At 40.3% G+C, this 17,463-nt stretch overlaps 1 pseudogene; it reads right to left on the bottom strand.

Moving 5' to 3' along the window:
• Positions 1-11,962: 11,962 nt before the first annotated feature.
• LOC138906454 (protein EARLY-RESPONSIVE TO DEHYDRATION 7, chloroplastic-like) lies at positions 11,963-17,425 on the bottom strand (annotated as a pseudogene).
• Between the last annotated feature and the right edge of the window lie 38 nt (positions 17,426-17,463).

The raw sequence follows: 17,463 nt of genomic DNA, 5'->3' as shown, positions 1-17,463 counted from the left end.
ATTTTGCAAAAGTCAACAATAATCGGGTCCAAGGAGCCCAACGTGAAGGGATAAGTGTAAACACTTAAAAATTCCTCGACATTGTTGGTGATGGCTTCGTCAGGTTCGGGAACCACCCCATGTTTGTCAGCCCAGTTACAATCCTTCTTGACTTCGGAGAGAATTGTTACACCCTATATTTTTGTACGTAAAAATGCGTCGTAAGTAAACTAATGTAGGACCAAAAATGAGATAATATTTAAAAGTATATAAAGTAAGTTAATCATGTTACCTATGAGGTTACAAATATTGAAGATCATGAACAACAAGTACAAATAGGGTTGGACAGTTCAGAAGCTAAAGCAATTAAATAAAATAATGTTTCGTCGAAAGTCGACAAGTTGGAAATGTTATAACATGTACCTTTGGGGTGAGACTAGGGTGATTAACATGATAAGGAGATTATGTTATGATTTATATTAGTCGTATGACATCCGTGTGTTATGTTTTGAAGTCAAGCGAGTTGTGGAACAAAAGTCGATGAAAGTCATCACAAGTTACATTCATAAGTTTTACTGAAATTTTGGGTCAAATGTAACTACGATTTTCTCCCAATATACTTAGAGTTATGAGGTTTTCCACTCATCAAATTAAAGATCTATGAGTCTATTTTCCAACGCATTAAACTGTTTGTCAATACGACATTGGAGTAGAAATATATAGGCATTTGTGCGATACTGCGCAAGCTGCTAGGTGACAAGTAGGCGTGTCACCTACTTGCTTAAATGAAAGCCCAAAAATGGGCCATTTCGGGTCGTCCAAAGAGGCCTTTTAAGGGCCTATTTTCTTCATATATTAGACTTAAAATAGAGCATAATAACCAGACATAAGCTCTGCAAAGAATCCTCCCAAAATTTCCCACAAACCCTAATTGATTTTCTCTCCCTTTCAAGTTCTAATTGGAGGTAAAACCTAGAGTTTGAAGAACCAAGATAAGAGCTGAGTTATCCAACAAATAAGGTGAGTTTACTGCTCTCTTTCATCCAATTTTTATTCTGTAAATTCATGGTAAGTCGTTCTATACTTGTAAGAACTCACGGGACGGTGATCGGAAGCCGTGAGTTCGAGTTATTCACTTGTAGCGGACTGTTTTGTGGATTGTTTTGTGTTGCTGTTGGGCTGCATGTTTTACTACTATTTTGTGGACTTTTGGAGGAGGAAGGGGGTGTAGAAACACCATATAAATGTAGGGTGGTTGGCTGGTCGTTCGTCATAACATTTTCGGGTCGTTTGATACTACTACAGTGTTCGTTTTGTGTATGAAGAGATTAGGGTGTGTTGGGCTGTTTTGTAGTATTTGATGGTGTATATAGGGCTGGAAAATGATGTATATATGTTGTCATTGTTCTGTTCTTGTATTGTTGGTGTTATCTTGAATTTGGAGGAAGTAAGGATTATAGGGGAGATGCTGCCCGTTTTAATACAAAATAAGTTTGTCGTTCGTTGTGCGATAGTTGTAACTTTCGTAACTTAACGATAGTATTATTATCATTCTTGTAGATTAAGGTGCGAAGAGGTGAGTTCAACTTGGTGATTGGAAAGATTGTGATAAGGTATGTTAAGGCTAAGCCTTCCTTCATTTTGGCATGATCTCGTAGCTACATGTGTTAGTAATGAGACAAAAGAGAAGTTCATATTCATGAATTTATTCACACTATTCTAGTCTCATAAGTTACAATATTATTCCTTATCGAGACTCTATATTCAATTTTAGTATTGTCTTCTTCCAGTCAAGAGAGCAGCAAGCTTATATATACAGTATTACAGTATTTTCATTACCATCGAGCTATAATCGATGGGCAGGCCCCTATTGGGCAACCTCTGATCAGATGGAAAGTTATATACCGAGCCTACTGTGGCCGAGCGCCTATGAGCGAGCCCAGCATGGTCGAGATACATAGCCTAGTATGGCCGAGCGCCTATGAGAGAGCCTACTATGGCAGAGCAGTTATATATACCGAGCCTTATAAGGCCGTACAATTATTTTACTTACTATATTGAAGGAGTTTAGTCACTATCAGCAGGTAAGTATATCTCCAGATCATCTTGGACTCCCGGTTACTTCCAGTTATTATATTATCAGTTCAGTTTCGATTTTCAATTATGTTATTGCCTTACATACTCGGTACATTATTTCGTACTGACGTCCCTTTTCCGGGGACGCTGCATTTCATGCATGCAGGTTCAGATAGACAGACGAGTAGACCTCCTCAGTAGGTGTTTCCAGAGTTTAGCCTGATCGATAAGCTCCACATCTTTTGGAGTTATCGGGTCTAGGTTTTTTGTGTGCATCTTATGTATGTATTTATATATATAATATGGGTAGGTCGGGGCCCTGTTCCGATCATAATATATCTATCAGTAGAGGCTTGTAGACATATCCTGTTGGTTAGTGCAGTATGTTGGGTTTGTAGGCCTGGTATGTATATTTGATGGTTTGTCAGCTGTAGTAGCTATGACGGCCTTGTCAGCCTAGCTTTATATTGATGTTTAGTTAGCGCTAGTTTCCATTCAGTTTTATATTTTGCTTTGCAAATTGTCTTGCAAGGTGGCCCCATGGCCAAAGTATGACATTATATGTTCAGAGTCCCTTAGTCGCAATTTGGTACGCCAGGTTAGGTGAGGCACCGGGTGCTTGTCTCGCTCCTAGGTTCGGGGCGTGACAAACTTGGTATCAGAGCAGTTCTGTCCTAGGGAGTCTACAAGCCATGTCTAGTAGGGTCTTGTTTATAGATGTGTTGTGCACCACATTATATAAGCAGGGCACTACAGGGCATTTAGGAGTTGGTTACCCTTCTTTGAAATCTAAATCGTGCTACAGAACTGAGTTATAGGAAATTTGAATTAAACTTATGTGTTGGTGTTTGCATGCACAGATGACGGTGACTAGGAAGACTACGGCTAGCCAGAGGAGAGATACAGCAGTAGGTGAGGGGACCAGCAGGGTACCCCCAGTAGATGGGGCCCAGTCTGAGGCTCAAGGTGAGACCCCTACTCAGCCATTACCGGCTCCTCCACCAACTACGGAGATTCCTAGGGAAACCGCACATCCAGTTCCCCCTCCACTTCCATCAGATCAGGACTTAAGGAGTGCGGTGCATTTGTTGACACAGTTGGTAGCTACCCAGCAACATGCTAGGGCATCAGCTAGTGCAGGAACTTCTGAGGGGTCTGGGAGTTCAAGGGTCCGAGAGTTTATTGCTTTGAGTCCCCCAGAGTTCACGGGGACAGATCAGAGGGAGGACCCGCAGGATTTCATAGATCAGCTTCACAGGATCTTTCGTGTTATGCATGCCACGGAGAAAGAGGCAGTTGAGCTAGCAGCTTTTCGACTCCGAGATATAGCCATCCTTTGGTATGAGGGATGGGAGAGGTCCAGGGGACGTGATGCACCTCCAGCTATTTGGGAGAATTTTTCAGATGCCTTCCTTGACCAGTACTTACCACGGGAGATCCGATAGGCTCGAGTCGATCAGTTTCTAGCCCTTAAGCAGGGTAATATGAGTGTTCGAGAGTATAGTCTCCGTTTTGACTCATTGGCCAGATATGCACCATCCATAGTTGCTACTATGCGGGACAGGATTCACAGGTTTATAGCAGGGTTAGCCCCAGAGTTAACCGAGGCATGTGCCACCACTGCATTGCAGGATAGTATGGATATCTCCCGGATTCAGGCATTCGCCCAGAATATAGAAAGGGGTAGGCGTCGGCAGCAGGGTACAGAGAGGGCTGAGCAAGGGCAACGTAAGAGGATGAGATTTCCCAGGTCTCAGGAGCAATATCAGGGTAGTTATAGGACCCAGTACTTCGGACGGCCACCTAGGCCTCCGCCACCTCAGTTACAGGGTTACAGGTATGACCGCTATACTCAGTCAGGACCAGGTGAGAGCTCATGGGCGTCGGGTTTGCAGCGACAGCGAGGATCTGCGCAGACATGGTCATTTCCTCCACGGTGTGACATCTGTGGTAGAGGACACTTGGGCCAATGCCGAGCAGGTTCTGATGCTTGTTATACATGTGGGCGTCCAGGGCATATGATGCGAGATTGCCCAAATAGAGATTCGGGGGGAATGGCACAACCAGCGAGTTCAGCAACAGGATCATCTATGTCCGTGCATCCTTCAGGGCGCGAGTCTCAGTCTTCGGCTGGTAGAGGTCGGGGCAGAGGTAGAGGTTCCAGTTCAAGTGGTAATCAGAACCGTATCTATGCTTTAGCGGGTCGACAGGACCAGGAGTCTTCACCAGACGTTGTGACAGGTATATTAACCATTTGCTCTCACGATGCTTATGCTTTGATAGACCCAGGATCTACTTTATCGTATATTACCCCATTTGTCGCGAGGAAGTTTGGTATAGTGCCTGAAATACTAAGTGATCCTTTTGCGGTATCTACACCGGTCGGAGAATCGATTATTGCTAGACGGGTTTACCGAGGTTGTACGGTGACAATTTGTAGTCGTCAGACCTCAGCTGACCTAGTTGAGCTAGAGATGATAGATTTTGATGCTATCATGGGCATGAACTGGTTGGCAGCTTGCTATGCCACAGTTGATTACCGAGCAAAGGCAGCCAGATTTCATTTTCTGGGTGAGCCAGTCCTTGAATGGGTAGGTAATACACCAACACCCAGAGGTAGGTTTATTTCCTATCTGAAGGCGATGAAAATGATCGCAAAAGGGTGCATTTATCATATTGTGCGAGTTAGAGATGCAGATGCTGAGATACCTACACTTCAGTCTATTCCCGTAGTCAAAGAGTATGCAGATGTGTTTCCAGATGAACTTCCAGGTATTCCTCCAGAGCGAGAGATTGATTTTAGCATCGATTTGCTTCTAGGAACTCAACCAATATCCGTCCCTCCGTATAGAATGGCACCTGGCGAATTGAAGGAGTTGAAGGAGCAGTTAAAAGATTTGCTGGAGAAAGGTTACATCAGGCCCAGTACCTCACCTTGGGGTGCACCAGTACTATTTGTGCGGAAGAAAGACGGCTCGCTGAGGATGTGTATCGATTATAGGCAGCTGAACAAGGTAACTATTAAGAATAAGTATCCACTTCCAAGGATCGATGACTTGTTTGATCAGTTGCAGGGGGCTAGATGCTTTTCAAAGATAGATTTGAGGTCGGGGTACCACCAGGTCAGAGTTCGGGAAAAAGATATTCCGAAAACAGCCTTCAGGACCCGATATGGCCACTTCGAGTTCCTTGTCATGTCCTTCGGGTTGACTAATGCACCCGCTGTATTTATGGACTTGATGAATAGCCTATTCCGGCCATTTTTAGATCTGTTCGTGATAGTATTTATTGATGATATTCTGGTTTATTCCCGTTCAGAGGATGAGCATGCGGACCACCTACGAGCGGTACTCCAAACCCTCCGTGATCGTAAGTTGTATGCTAAGTTTTCTAAATGTGAGTTCTGGTTGAAGTCTGTAGCATTCTTGGGGCATATTGTATCAGATGAAGGGATAAAGGTGGACACTCAGAAGATTGAGGCCGTGAAATCTTGGCCTAGACCTACCACTCCGACAGAGGTTCGTAGCTTTCTAGGCTTAGCAGGATACTATCGGAGGTTCGTAGAGGGTTTTTCTTCCCTTTCGGCACCATTGACGAAGTTGACACAGAAAGAAACTAAGTTTCAATGGACAGAGGCTTGCGAGCGGAGTTTCCAAGAGCTTAAGAACAGGTTGACCTCAGCTCCAGTTCTAACACTTCCAGAGGGTCTAGAGGGTTATGCCGTGTATTGTGATGCATCAGGTGTCGGGTTAGGATGTGTCCTGATGCAACATGGGAAGGTAATTGCGTATGCTTCAAGGCAGTTGAGGAAGCACGAGAGGAATTATCCGACCCACGACCTCGAGTTAGCTGCGGTTGTCCATGCACTTAAGATATGGCGGCATTATTTATATGGTGTTCATGTTGATGTATTTACTGATCATAAAAGCCTACAATATATCTTCAAGCAGAAAGAGTTGAATTTGCGACAGAGGCGATGGCTTGAGTTATTGAAAGATTACGACATTAACATTCTCTACCATCCAGGGAAAGCTAATATTGTAGCAGATGCCTTAAGTCGCCGATCTATGGGTAGCTTAGCACATGTAGAGCCCGAGAAAAGATAATTAGCTAGAGAGATTCATCAATTGGCTTCGTTGGGGGTTTGGTTAGTAGATTCTGAGGATGGTGGAGTTGTACTCCAAAACACTGCAAAATCATCCTTCATAGCTGAAGTCAAGGAAAGGCAGTACGAGGACCCAGAGTTGGTCGAGTTGAGAGAGCGAGTTCCGCAGCAGAAGAAGCCACTGTTAGAGCTCAAGGGAGATGGGGTTCTCAGATACAGGGGTCGTTTGTATGTTCCAGATGTAGCAGGGCTACGAGACAGGATTATGTCAGAGGCACATTATTCATGGTATTCCATCCATCCTGGATCGACGAAGATGTATCATGACATTAAGGATGTGTACTGGTAGAACGATATGAAGAAGAACATTGCTGAGTTTGTCGCCCAATGTACTAGTTGCCAGCAAGTGAAGGTAGAGCACCAGAAGCCCGGAGGGCTAATGCAGACTATAGAGATCCCGACATGGAAATGGGAGGCGATAAACATGGACTTTATCATGGGTTTACCTCGTTCTAATCGTAAGTTCAATTCCATATGGGTGATAGTCGATAGGCTCACGAAATTAGCTCACTTCCTACCGGTCAGATCTACATATACAGCAGAAGATTATGCAAAGTTATATATTAAGGAGATAGTGCGGCTACACGGAGTACCAGTTTCTATTATATCTGACCGTGGGGCTCAGTTTACAGCACATTTTTGGAGGTCATTTCAGAGAGGTCTAGGGACTCAGGTGAATCTTAGCACAGCTTTTCATCCACAGACTGATGGACAAGCCGAGCGCACAATTCAGACGCTCGAGGATATGTTACGAGTATGTGTGTTGGATTTTAAAAGAAGTTGGGATGAACATCTACCTCTTGTCGAGTTTGCATATAATAACAGTTACCACTCCAGTATTCAGATGGCTCCGTACGAGGCTTTGTATGGGCGTAAGTGCAGATCTCCTATAGGGTGGTTTGATGTTGGGGAATCTGGGTTATATGGGCCAGACCTGGTTCAACAGGCCATAGAGAAAGTAAAGCTTATCCGGGAGCGACTGTTGATAGCTCAGAGTCGTCAGAAGTCATATTCTGACGTGCGGCGACGAGACTTAGAGTTCAGGATTAATGACTGGGTATTCTTAAAGGTATCACCTATGAAGGGCGTGATGAGGTTTGGCAAGAAAGGCAAGCTTAGCCCACGGTATATTGGGCCTTATAGGATCATTCGGAGAGTGGGCCAAGTAGCTTATGAGTTAGAGTTGCCCTCAGAATTGGAGTCTGTCCATCCGGTTTTTCACGTATCTATGCTACGGAAGTGCATTGGCGATCCTACCCGAGTGGTGCCCACGGATGATGTACAGATTACAGAGGACTTGTCATACGAGGAAATTCCAGTTGCCATCCTAGACCGACAAATCCGCAAGCTACGAAATAAGGAGGTAGCTTCCGTGAAGGTTTTATGGAGGAGCAAGAATGTAGAAGAGATAACGTGGGAATCGGAGGGAGAAATGAAGTCTAAATACCCCCACCTATTTCAAACTAAAGATATGGCTCGAGATGGGATGCTACAACACAGCTCTATTCAGGCTAGCAGGTCATCAGGTAAGCTTTTATTTTTCACTTTCAATATTTATGATTTACGGTCGGTGAGGCAAATTGCTGCTATTTATAAAGATTGGCCATGTGTGGCATGCATAGTATGTTTTCTGGCTGCGTGCAGGTTGGTTTTAACCTAGTGTACGAAGGATACTCTGGCAAAATTTTCCAAAGTCTCTAAGAGTAAACATTCAAGGATGAATGTTCCCAAGGGGGGAGTGATGTTTCACCCTATATTTTTGTACGTAAAAATGCGTCGTAAGCAAACTAATGTAGGACCAAAAATGAGATAATATTTAAAATTATATAAAGTAAGTTAATCATGTTACCTCTGAGGTTACAAATATTGAAGATCATGAACAACAAGTACAAAGAGGGTTGGACAGTTCAGAAGCTAAAGCAATTAAATAAAATAATGTTTCGTCGAAAGTCGACAAGTTGGGAATGTTATAACATGTACCTTTGGGGTGAGACTAGGGTGATTAACATGATAAGGAGATTATGTTATGATTTATATTAGTCGTATGACATCCGTGTGTTATGTTTTGAAGTCAAGCGAGTTGTGGAACAAAAGTCGATGAAAGTCATCACAAGTTACATTCATAAGTTTTACTGAAACTTTGGGTCAAATGTAACTGCGATTTTCTCCCAATATACTTAGAGTTATGGGGTGTTCCACCCATCAAATTAAAGATCTATGAGTATATTTTCCAACACATTAAACTGTTTGTCAATACGACATTGGAGTAGAAAGATATGGGCATTTGTGCGATACTGCGCAAGCTGCTAGGTGACAAGTAGGTGTGTCACCTACTTGCTTAAATGAAAGCCCAAAAATGGGCCATTTCGGGTCGTCCAAAGAGGCCTTTTAAGGGCCTATTTTCTTCATATATTAGACTTAAAATAGAGCATAATAACCAGACATAAGCTCTACAAAGAATCCTCCCAAAAATTTTCCACAAACCCTAATTGATTTTCTCTCCCTTTCAAGTTCTAATTGGAGGTAAAACCTAGAGTTTGAAGAACCAAGATAAGAGCTGAGTTATCCAACAAATAAGGTGCGTTTACTGCTCTCTTTCATCCAATTTTTCTTCTGTAAATTCATGGTAAGTCGTTCTATACTTGTAAGAACTCACGGGACGGTGATCGGAAGCCGTGAGTTCGAGTTATTCACTTGTAGCGGACTGTTTTGTGGACTGTTTTGTGTTGCTGTTGGGCTGCGTGTTTTACTACTGTTTTGTGGAGTTTTGGAGGAGGAAGGGGGTGTAGAAACACCATATAAATGTAGGGTGGTTGGCTGGTCGTTCGTCATAACATTTTCGGGTCGTTTGACACTACTACGGTGGTCGTTTTGTGTATGAAGAGATTGGGGTGTGTTGGGCTATTTTGTAGTATTTGATGGTGTATATAGGGCTGGAAAATGATGTATATATGTTGTCATTGTTCTGTTCTTGTATTGTTGGTGTTATCTTGAATTTGGAGGAAGTAAGGATTATAGGGGAGATGCTGCCCGTTTTAATACAAAATAAGTTTGTCGTTCGTTGTGCGATAGTTGTAACTTTCATAACTTAACGATAGTATTATTATCATTCTTGTAGATTAAGGTGCGAAGAGGTGAGTTCAACTTGGTAATTGGAAAGATTGTGATAAGGTATGTTAAGACTAAGCCTTCCTTCATTTTGGCATGATCTCGTACCTACATGTGTTAGTAATGAGACAAAAAGAGAAGTTCATATTCATGAATTTATTCACACTATTCTAGTCTCATAAGTTACAATATTATTCCTTATCGAGACTCTATATTCAATTTTAGTATTGTCTTCTTCCAGTCAAGAGAGCAGCAAGCCTATATATACAGTATTACAGTATTTTCATTACCATCGAGCTATAATCGATGGGCAGGCCCCTATTGGGCAACCTCTGATCAGATGGAAAGTTATATACCGAGCCTACTGTGGCCGAGCGCCTATGAGCGAGCCCAGCATGGTCGAGATACATAGCCTAGTATGGCCGAGCGCCTATGAGAGAGCCTACTATGGCAGAGCAGTTATATATACCGAGCCTTATAAGGCCGTACAATTATTTTACTTACTATATTGAAGGAGTTTAGTCACTATCAGCAGGTAAGTATATCTCCAGATCATCTTGGACTCCCGGTTACTTCCAGTTATTATATTATCAGTTCAGTTTCGATTTTCAATTATGTTATTGCCTTACATACTCGGTACATTATTTCGTATTGACGTCCCTTTTTCGGGGACGCTGCATTTCATGCATGCAGGTTCAGATAGACAGACGAGTAGACCTCCTCAGTAGGTGTTTCCAGAGTTTAGCCTGATCGGTAAGCTCCACATCCTTCGGAGTTATCGGGTCTAGGTTTTTGTGTGCATCTTATGTATGTATTTATATATATAATATGGGTAGGTCGGGGCCCTGTTCCGATCACAATACATCTATCAGTAGAGGCTTGTAGACATATCCTGTTGGTTAGTGCAGTATGTTGGGTTTGTAGGCCTGGTATGTATATTTGATGGTTTGTCAGCTGTAGTAGCTATGACGGCCTTGTCGGCCTAGCTTTATATTGATGTTTAGTTAGCGCTAGTTTCCATTCAGTTTTATATTTTGCTTCGCAAATTGTCTTGCAAGGTGGCCCCATGGCCAAAGTATGACATTATATGTTCAGAGTCCCTTGGTCGCAATTTGGTACGCCAGGTTAGGTGAGGCACCGGGTGCTTGTCTCGCTCCTAGGTTCGGGGCGTGACAAGAATATCCTCGGTGATCGAGCAGATGTACCTCGAGACCTCCTCATACCGACCTGGTACGATGAAGGGCTTTTCGACTTTAAAGTCAGCATTGACCGGGCATCCCCCTGGGATGAACATTTTTATAGGAGGTTCCGGTGCTGGATCCTCGACAGCAGTACGTGAAGCGGTCTCTTCAGTAGCCGGTCGCGAGGTAGAAGGAGTTTCTTTTGGTGAACAATTTTGGATGTTTTCGCCATTTCTTTATAGAAAAGAAAGAAGGAAAAAGAGGAAGTTAAAAGAGTACACTCGGTGGTTTGAGAAAAAATCGAATGAGAGTTCTTATGAAAGATCTCAAAGTAACCAGAATATAAGTACTTGGAAGTATTGAAATTTCTTAGGAACGAGGGTAGAAGGTTTGAATGTAAAGTTTGAATGAACAAATGAAGAGGTATTTATAGTTTCTCAGCGACGGTTTGCATCTTGGAGTGGCCGACCAGCAAATGACAAGCGTTTAATGCCATTAAAACTTGACTAACGAGACATTTCAACGGTTTTGTCGTTTCTGTCGTGTGATATTGAAGAAAGAATCGAAAGTTCATGTCGTTTCTCGTCGTCTACTCTCCAAAAAATGAGGGAACTATCTGTGTACGGTCGAAATCAAGCTCACCTACGACATGACATGTTAGGAACATGACAATCGAAGACTGAAGATTGATCCCGAGTCTCACCGAGCTAGAACCCGGGGTCATAACACCTGCCTTCGAGAACAGTGAGTCTGTAATCCCGGAGTCGACCTTAGCCCCGATCGAGCTCGAAGAAACATTGTTAGCATAACCAACAGAAGACCGAAATATCCGTGACCGGTCGGATATTACGGAGGGAATCTCGACACGTATCAATAAGGCACCGACAATCATCAAATCAAGAGATTTTTACCTTTTATAGAATTATACCTAAAATAGGACTCCTCTAATGTATAAAGGGGGTCATTGAACACATTGTAACACGCACTCCAAAGCTATATATCATTATTATTTTAAAGCTCTTATTTTTTCTGTATCCTGGCACAGATCGGAGCGTATCTTATTCGAGGGTGATTAAATTTCCAAGGCTAAGATTGTTTAATTCGTGTGATTTGTATTTACTTTATCATTATTTATTTCAATTACAATCTAATTTATCATTTTGTGTCAAGTTAGTCCACATATCCTTAAAATCACTTACAAATTCAATTGTTATCCGATTTTGAGAGTAAACAGTAGTCGTTAAGGCTTATTATTCACAACTATCACTAAAAATGTACCCTCTGCCCTATCACCCTCGTTCTGTTACCATCGTATGTACCTATCTTACCTACCAGTATTTACTGTCTATCTTTATTTTCCAGTTTAATGATATGAATGTATCCTGCTTTCATAACAATGTTCTCACAGGTAATAAATCTGAAAAATAGTTGTAGTAATAAAATGCGCAGCAGGGAGAATAACATTACATGCATGATTGCAACTAAATATACAATAAATTAAATATCACATGTGTGTTTACTCAATAATTAAAGCTACAATCAGAACATGAATTGTTTGTTGGTGTCTATTCCCTCTTCCAAAAATAAATACACTAATGCTAGAGGGTGAAAAGTACAAATGGAGGTGGATTGATGTGGAAAATTGTACCTACAACAAAGACTATAATCCTTATCCTTAATAACATAACATATATGCCATTGGAAAAATCTAAAAAGAGGCCTCAATTCACAGCTCTGCCAGTGAAAGAACAAACAAGATCAGTACTTTGAGCTCTTGGCCTTCTTAACAGTAGCAGCTTTAGCACTAGACTTAAGTTGGGTGGCACGATTAAAGGAACTTTTGGGGTTAAGAGCCTTTTTAATCTTAAACACAGTCCAGGCAGTCCCAACAGCATGCCCTGCCGCATCAAGCCCTTCGGTTGCTACTTTTGCTGCCTCTTCTCCATACCTACAAAACCGATTCACTTATGATATAGTGTGATTTCAGTAACCCAAAAGTTCTAAGCAGATATAGAGGGTGTTTGACTAAGCTTATAAGCTGGTCAAACTGGCTTATAAGCACCTTCTGGCTTATCTACGCGTTTGGTAAACACTCAAAGTGCTTATAAGCCAAGTGCTTATAAGCTAAAATCAGCCATAAGTCATAAGCTGGTCACCTCCAACTTATGGCTTTTCAGCTTATAAGTGTTTTTAGTTTGACCAACACTTTTATTAGTTTATCCTTAATAATATTTTCTAATTCACAAAATACTTTTTCCAAAATAAATTTCTTGACTTTCTCTTCATTCCATATTCTTTATTAATTCTTTTCTTTACAAAGAAATTTTTAATTTATAATCTTTTGAAAAAAATTCAAGGGTATTTTAGTCATTTAAACAAAAGAATAGCTTATCAACACTTTTTAATCAAACATATCAACTGCTTATTATTAGTTTCAGCACTTCTATCCAAACACGTAAATGCTTATTTTAAAAATCAGTTTCAGCACTTAAAAAAAACTTTTCAGAACTACAAGCTTATCAACTATTTACAATCAGCTAATCCAAACAGGCTCATATTTATCTTACAGTTACATAGTGTGATTTCAATTAGTTGAGTCTGTTGATGACTTATGACAAAACAAGTTGCAATGTATTCAAATGGTAAGACTAGACTTAGAAAAAAGGGCATATAGCCAGGAGAAGTCATCATATACTGAAACTTAAGTGTCACCAAAGTTAAGGAGGGGAAACATTTTGCTTTTCCTTAAAGTCTCCTATGTTGTACATTTTTTTCCAGTTTTCTTCAGTACATCTACAATAGTTGAGCTTTACCTGTGCGAAACAAGCTCAGTCGTCACAGTGGACGATGTTGACATCACATTCTTTCCAGCTACTTCAACAGCGTCGCATATTCGCAAAATATTATACATATGTAGACAACAAACTGACTGCAATTTGCTATAGTTAAACTCAAAATATGTAAACAAATTCTCAAAGTTAGAGTTGTTATTTGACAGTTATGTGCATGAGAATTGAGAAATCAACTTTTCATGCACAAGTATTTCAACAAGATGAGTTCATCAATACAATAAAAGAACTTAAATGTTAACTTAGAGTAACAATTTAAACAGCATAGTCTCCTCCTTTTAACACTGGATACAACCCCATCATGGATGGTCCTAGCAACTAAAATCTAGAAGTATACACAGCTAACATTGGCAGTGTGAATAAAATATTTACTTGTAGTGATGTCAAGAGATGCAAAAAAATTTCTATTCTTTAATTAAGAAACCAAAAATAAAAATTAGGCTCTTTGCTTTTCCTTCAATCTCCTGTTTGTTTCTTTTGGTTAGACTCTTTTCTCTTAATTGAAATATCATTACCGACCAGAAAATCTGCATGCAGAATCAGGCACACAATATGGGATTTCTTCTCTACGCCTTCTCTCTCAGAATCCAGAAATTTAGCCACATATAATATTATCTGTAATAACCAAACTATCAAACTCTAAGTGAGAGACAAAATGGTCAGATATCTAATGGACAACTCAGGACTAACCACACAACTAGAAGAAGCAAATGGCCAACTAGTAATAGTTTGTGATTTAGGAGGAGTTGTTGTTGTGGAAGTAAAACGTGTTTGTCTTAGCTGATATTGCATGTCACATGTGATAATCTGAAGCTAATCACTATTTGACACTTCAATTGTGATGATTTGATGTTCTTATTCAATAGTGACAAAGTGCTTTTTTGTTTGAAGGATGTCCAAGGAAAGAGGGAGTCACAAATGAAGCAAAACTAGAGGATAACAGAGGGATTGGCGCCATAGAGCAAGCCGTAAATATGGAAAAGGATGTAACCATTTATATCTTTCTTGGCAGACATGTGCTTGATGCTTCAATTTTTACATTCTCTAAAAATGTCTTATCTGATACATATAATAAGTGTCTGTGAATGTGATAGTGCAGGGACAATGCGATGCAGTTAAGCTATAAATTCAATTCCTTTTGTCCTGAAGCTATATTATAAATAAAATAAGTAAAAATCGCTGAAAAGCAAATGGTATATGGACATACAATCAAACTCGGTCAAGAAAAATGGAAGACTTTTGACTTACAAAATCCATCCAGAGTAGCAAGGATCATCTCCCCTGGCATCATGCGGAAGAACTTTTTTCCAACTATGGAATTTGCAACTGAACTAGTGAAGAATCCTGAAACCTGGAGAACTCCAGAAAGGACTCCAATTGCCACTTTCTCAGTCATCTTAGTTACTCTCTTAACCCTGAAAAACACACCCCAACGTGAGTAAAAAAAATTTTCTTCGCCTAAATAATTTACAGTTAGGCATATGAGTATCCCCGATAATCTTATTGAATGTACATGTACATCAGCAACAGCTAGCTCAAACATAGAAGCCTTGTTTGACATACTTCCTATTTCCCATGTGGGGAAACAAGATAGAAGTCTAGGTATTGAGGGATTTAATTTATCTTGTACCATAAATTTTAACTAGCATCTGAAAGTGGCAGCTCCTCATAAAACAGTGCCAATATACTGGCTTACTGAATTATAAGCTTTATGTACCGAAATAGAAAGATTATCTCAGTTGTTGAAGCTATTCAATGAAACAACAAAGAAAGATCCATTGACATTTCAAACTGAAAAAACAGTATCAATACACTTTTTAGCCAAATCTGTCAAAGAGTCTTTTTTTTTTTGGTCAGACAGTTCAGTAGGGATAATCTGCAATCTCTCAAAAAATGAGATACTGCAAGCATTTGTCATAATAGTATTCTTTTTTTCATTCAGTAACATACAACTATTCATCCTCTTATTTTTGTTCGATGCCTAACTCAAATGATAATAAGTAAAAGAATCATAGCGATTACCCGGTATCAGTTTGACAAAGTAGAAGTGCCTAAGTAATATCCAACTTTGATATTCTACTCAGGGGCGGATGTATAGCCTCAATTATGGGGCACGTGAACCCATGGTGCCTTCGCCAAACTAGGTATTTTATGTGTATATTTTCTAAAATTCGTCCAATTTTATGTATTTGCACCCATGCTCCATAAAGGTTGAATGGTGAACTTGGTTCAATACTTAATTATTTACTCAAAGAAACAAGGATCAATTCTCACTTTACACTTTTTTCTGACCCTTTTTTTCATGGTGCATTTATATTCTACATATCCTAGATCCGCCTCTAATTCTACTCCTTCAAAATCCCAACTCAATTGATACATGTGAAAAGAAAATAAAGTAGAAACCAAAGAAGAAAAAGTTGAAACTTCCTAGGGAGAAAAGGTAAGCTAAATCGTTACAAAAGAATATAGAAACTTTCCACAATGCAATCAATAGTGTGGCCAGTGCGAAACACAATAAAAAACTACTCCTATTTTGCCAATGTGGATAAACAAAAGAAAAGATTTTCCTTGGTATTTTGGCTGCTTTATCCATCACTAGAACTCAAGAGAGAGCCTTGGTATAAATTTTAATTACCTGGCAAAAAATTAAGAACCCACTAGAATGCTAATCAAAATTAATAACAATAACAACAAAGCAAAGATATTAATCTAACAGTCAACATAGTGTAAGCAGATGACCATTAAATATTATAAGGCCACCATACCTTTTGATCCTCCTCAACGTCTCAGGCCTAATCTCGGCCTTAGTCCCTGGAGTCATCCTCTGCTTTAAAACCTCATTTCCTCGCTTCAATCGTTCCATTGACACATCTCCGCACCACAAAATCCCCTTGATCAGCTGCCCTGATCCTGCAGCAACTAACTTTGCAGCTGATCCACTGTATTCCTCCACATTGGGCGCCAACGTGATCCAGTATTGAGCGCAACGTTCTTCCAACACTTCCTTCTTCTTCTCCGACTTCAAGTCAGCTGGAGACAACTCCCTTGCCACTGTTCCTCTAATAGCCAAGGCCGCCTTTTCCTCTACCTTCTGAACAGAAAAAGTGCTGTAACTTTTCAAAATAGCATCCAGCTCTTTCAACAATGCCTCCTGACCCTTGGAAGCAATCGTCAATCCATAATTCAAGATTCATTCACCGTTTCCTTATCTTTCTCTTTCTTACCCTTATCTTTTTTCTTTTTACCCTTTTCTTTCTCGTCATCACTGGAATCCGAACCATCCTCTTTCATAGCTTGAAACGAGAAAAAGTAATGTGAATCATCCAATTTCACCGCGGCCAAGTCCTTTGTTAATGGCCATTGGATCTCGTCAGCCACACGAACAAGGATAGCAACAGTATTTTTATCTTGCAGCAGACCAATCAGAGATAAATCTCCGGTGGCTAGCTCAACAGAGTAATGCTTATCGATCAAATGGATGAGGACACCAGGGATAACGAGAAGTGTTTCTTCGAGGGACTCAGGAGGGGCAGATGAAGCAAAAGGAGTAGTTTGATAATCGTCGGGGATGAGTTTTTCGACGAGGTTCTTTTCGTCTATGGTTGGATAAAGATTGGGACGAGAAGAAGATGTTGATTGGAGATTTGGATCATTGTGAATGACCTGTGGATACAATGGGGCTTTCTGTAGATTAGGGTTCTGAGAAGCCATTGAAGAGCTGAGAAAAATATGTTGAGGATGGATGTTTTGGAGGAATAGCAGGCGAACATGAAGAGACACGTGGCAAATATGTTAATTGCTATAACTGTTGGATTTCCCACGCAAGTCCATTTGGATGTTCTTTTGTTTTCTTTTTCTAATTTCGTTAGAAGCTAAAATTTTAATAAATTATAAATCATATTTTTTTAGACAAAATATATTTGAAAAATTATTATCAAAAGAAAATTGTTTAAATCCATAATAGTAGCAATATCATATAAAAATGGGACAAAGGGAGTAATGTTTTCTTTTCTTATCCCTCCATTGGCATCCCATCGTCATAGAGTAAATAAAAAAAAATCTTTATTCAGCAAAAAAAAAAAAAAAATTCCTTCTGTTCTTAGCA

Source organism: Nicotiana tomentosiformis, chromosome 2, assembly GCF_000390325.3.
Source record: "Nicotiana tomentosiformis chromosome 2, ASM39032v3, whole genome shotgun sequence".
Lineage (NCBI taxonomy): Eukaryota > Viridiplantae > Streptophyta > Magnoliopsida > Solanales > Solanaceae > Nicotiana > Nicotiana tomentosiformis.
The sequence above is the reverse complement of the archived record's forward strand: the minus strand, read 5'-3'. Positions and strand labels throughout refer to the sequence as shown.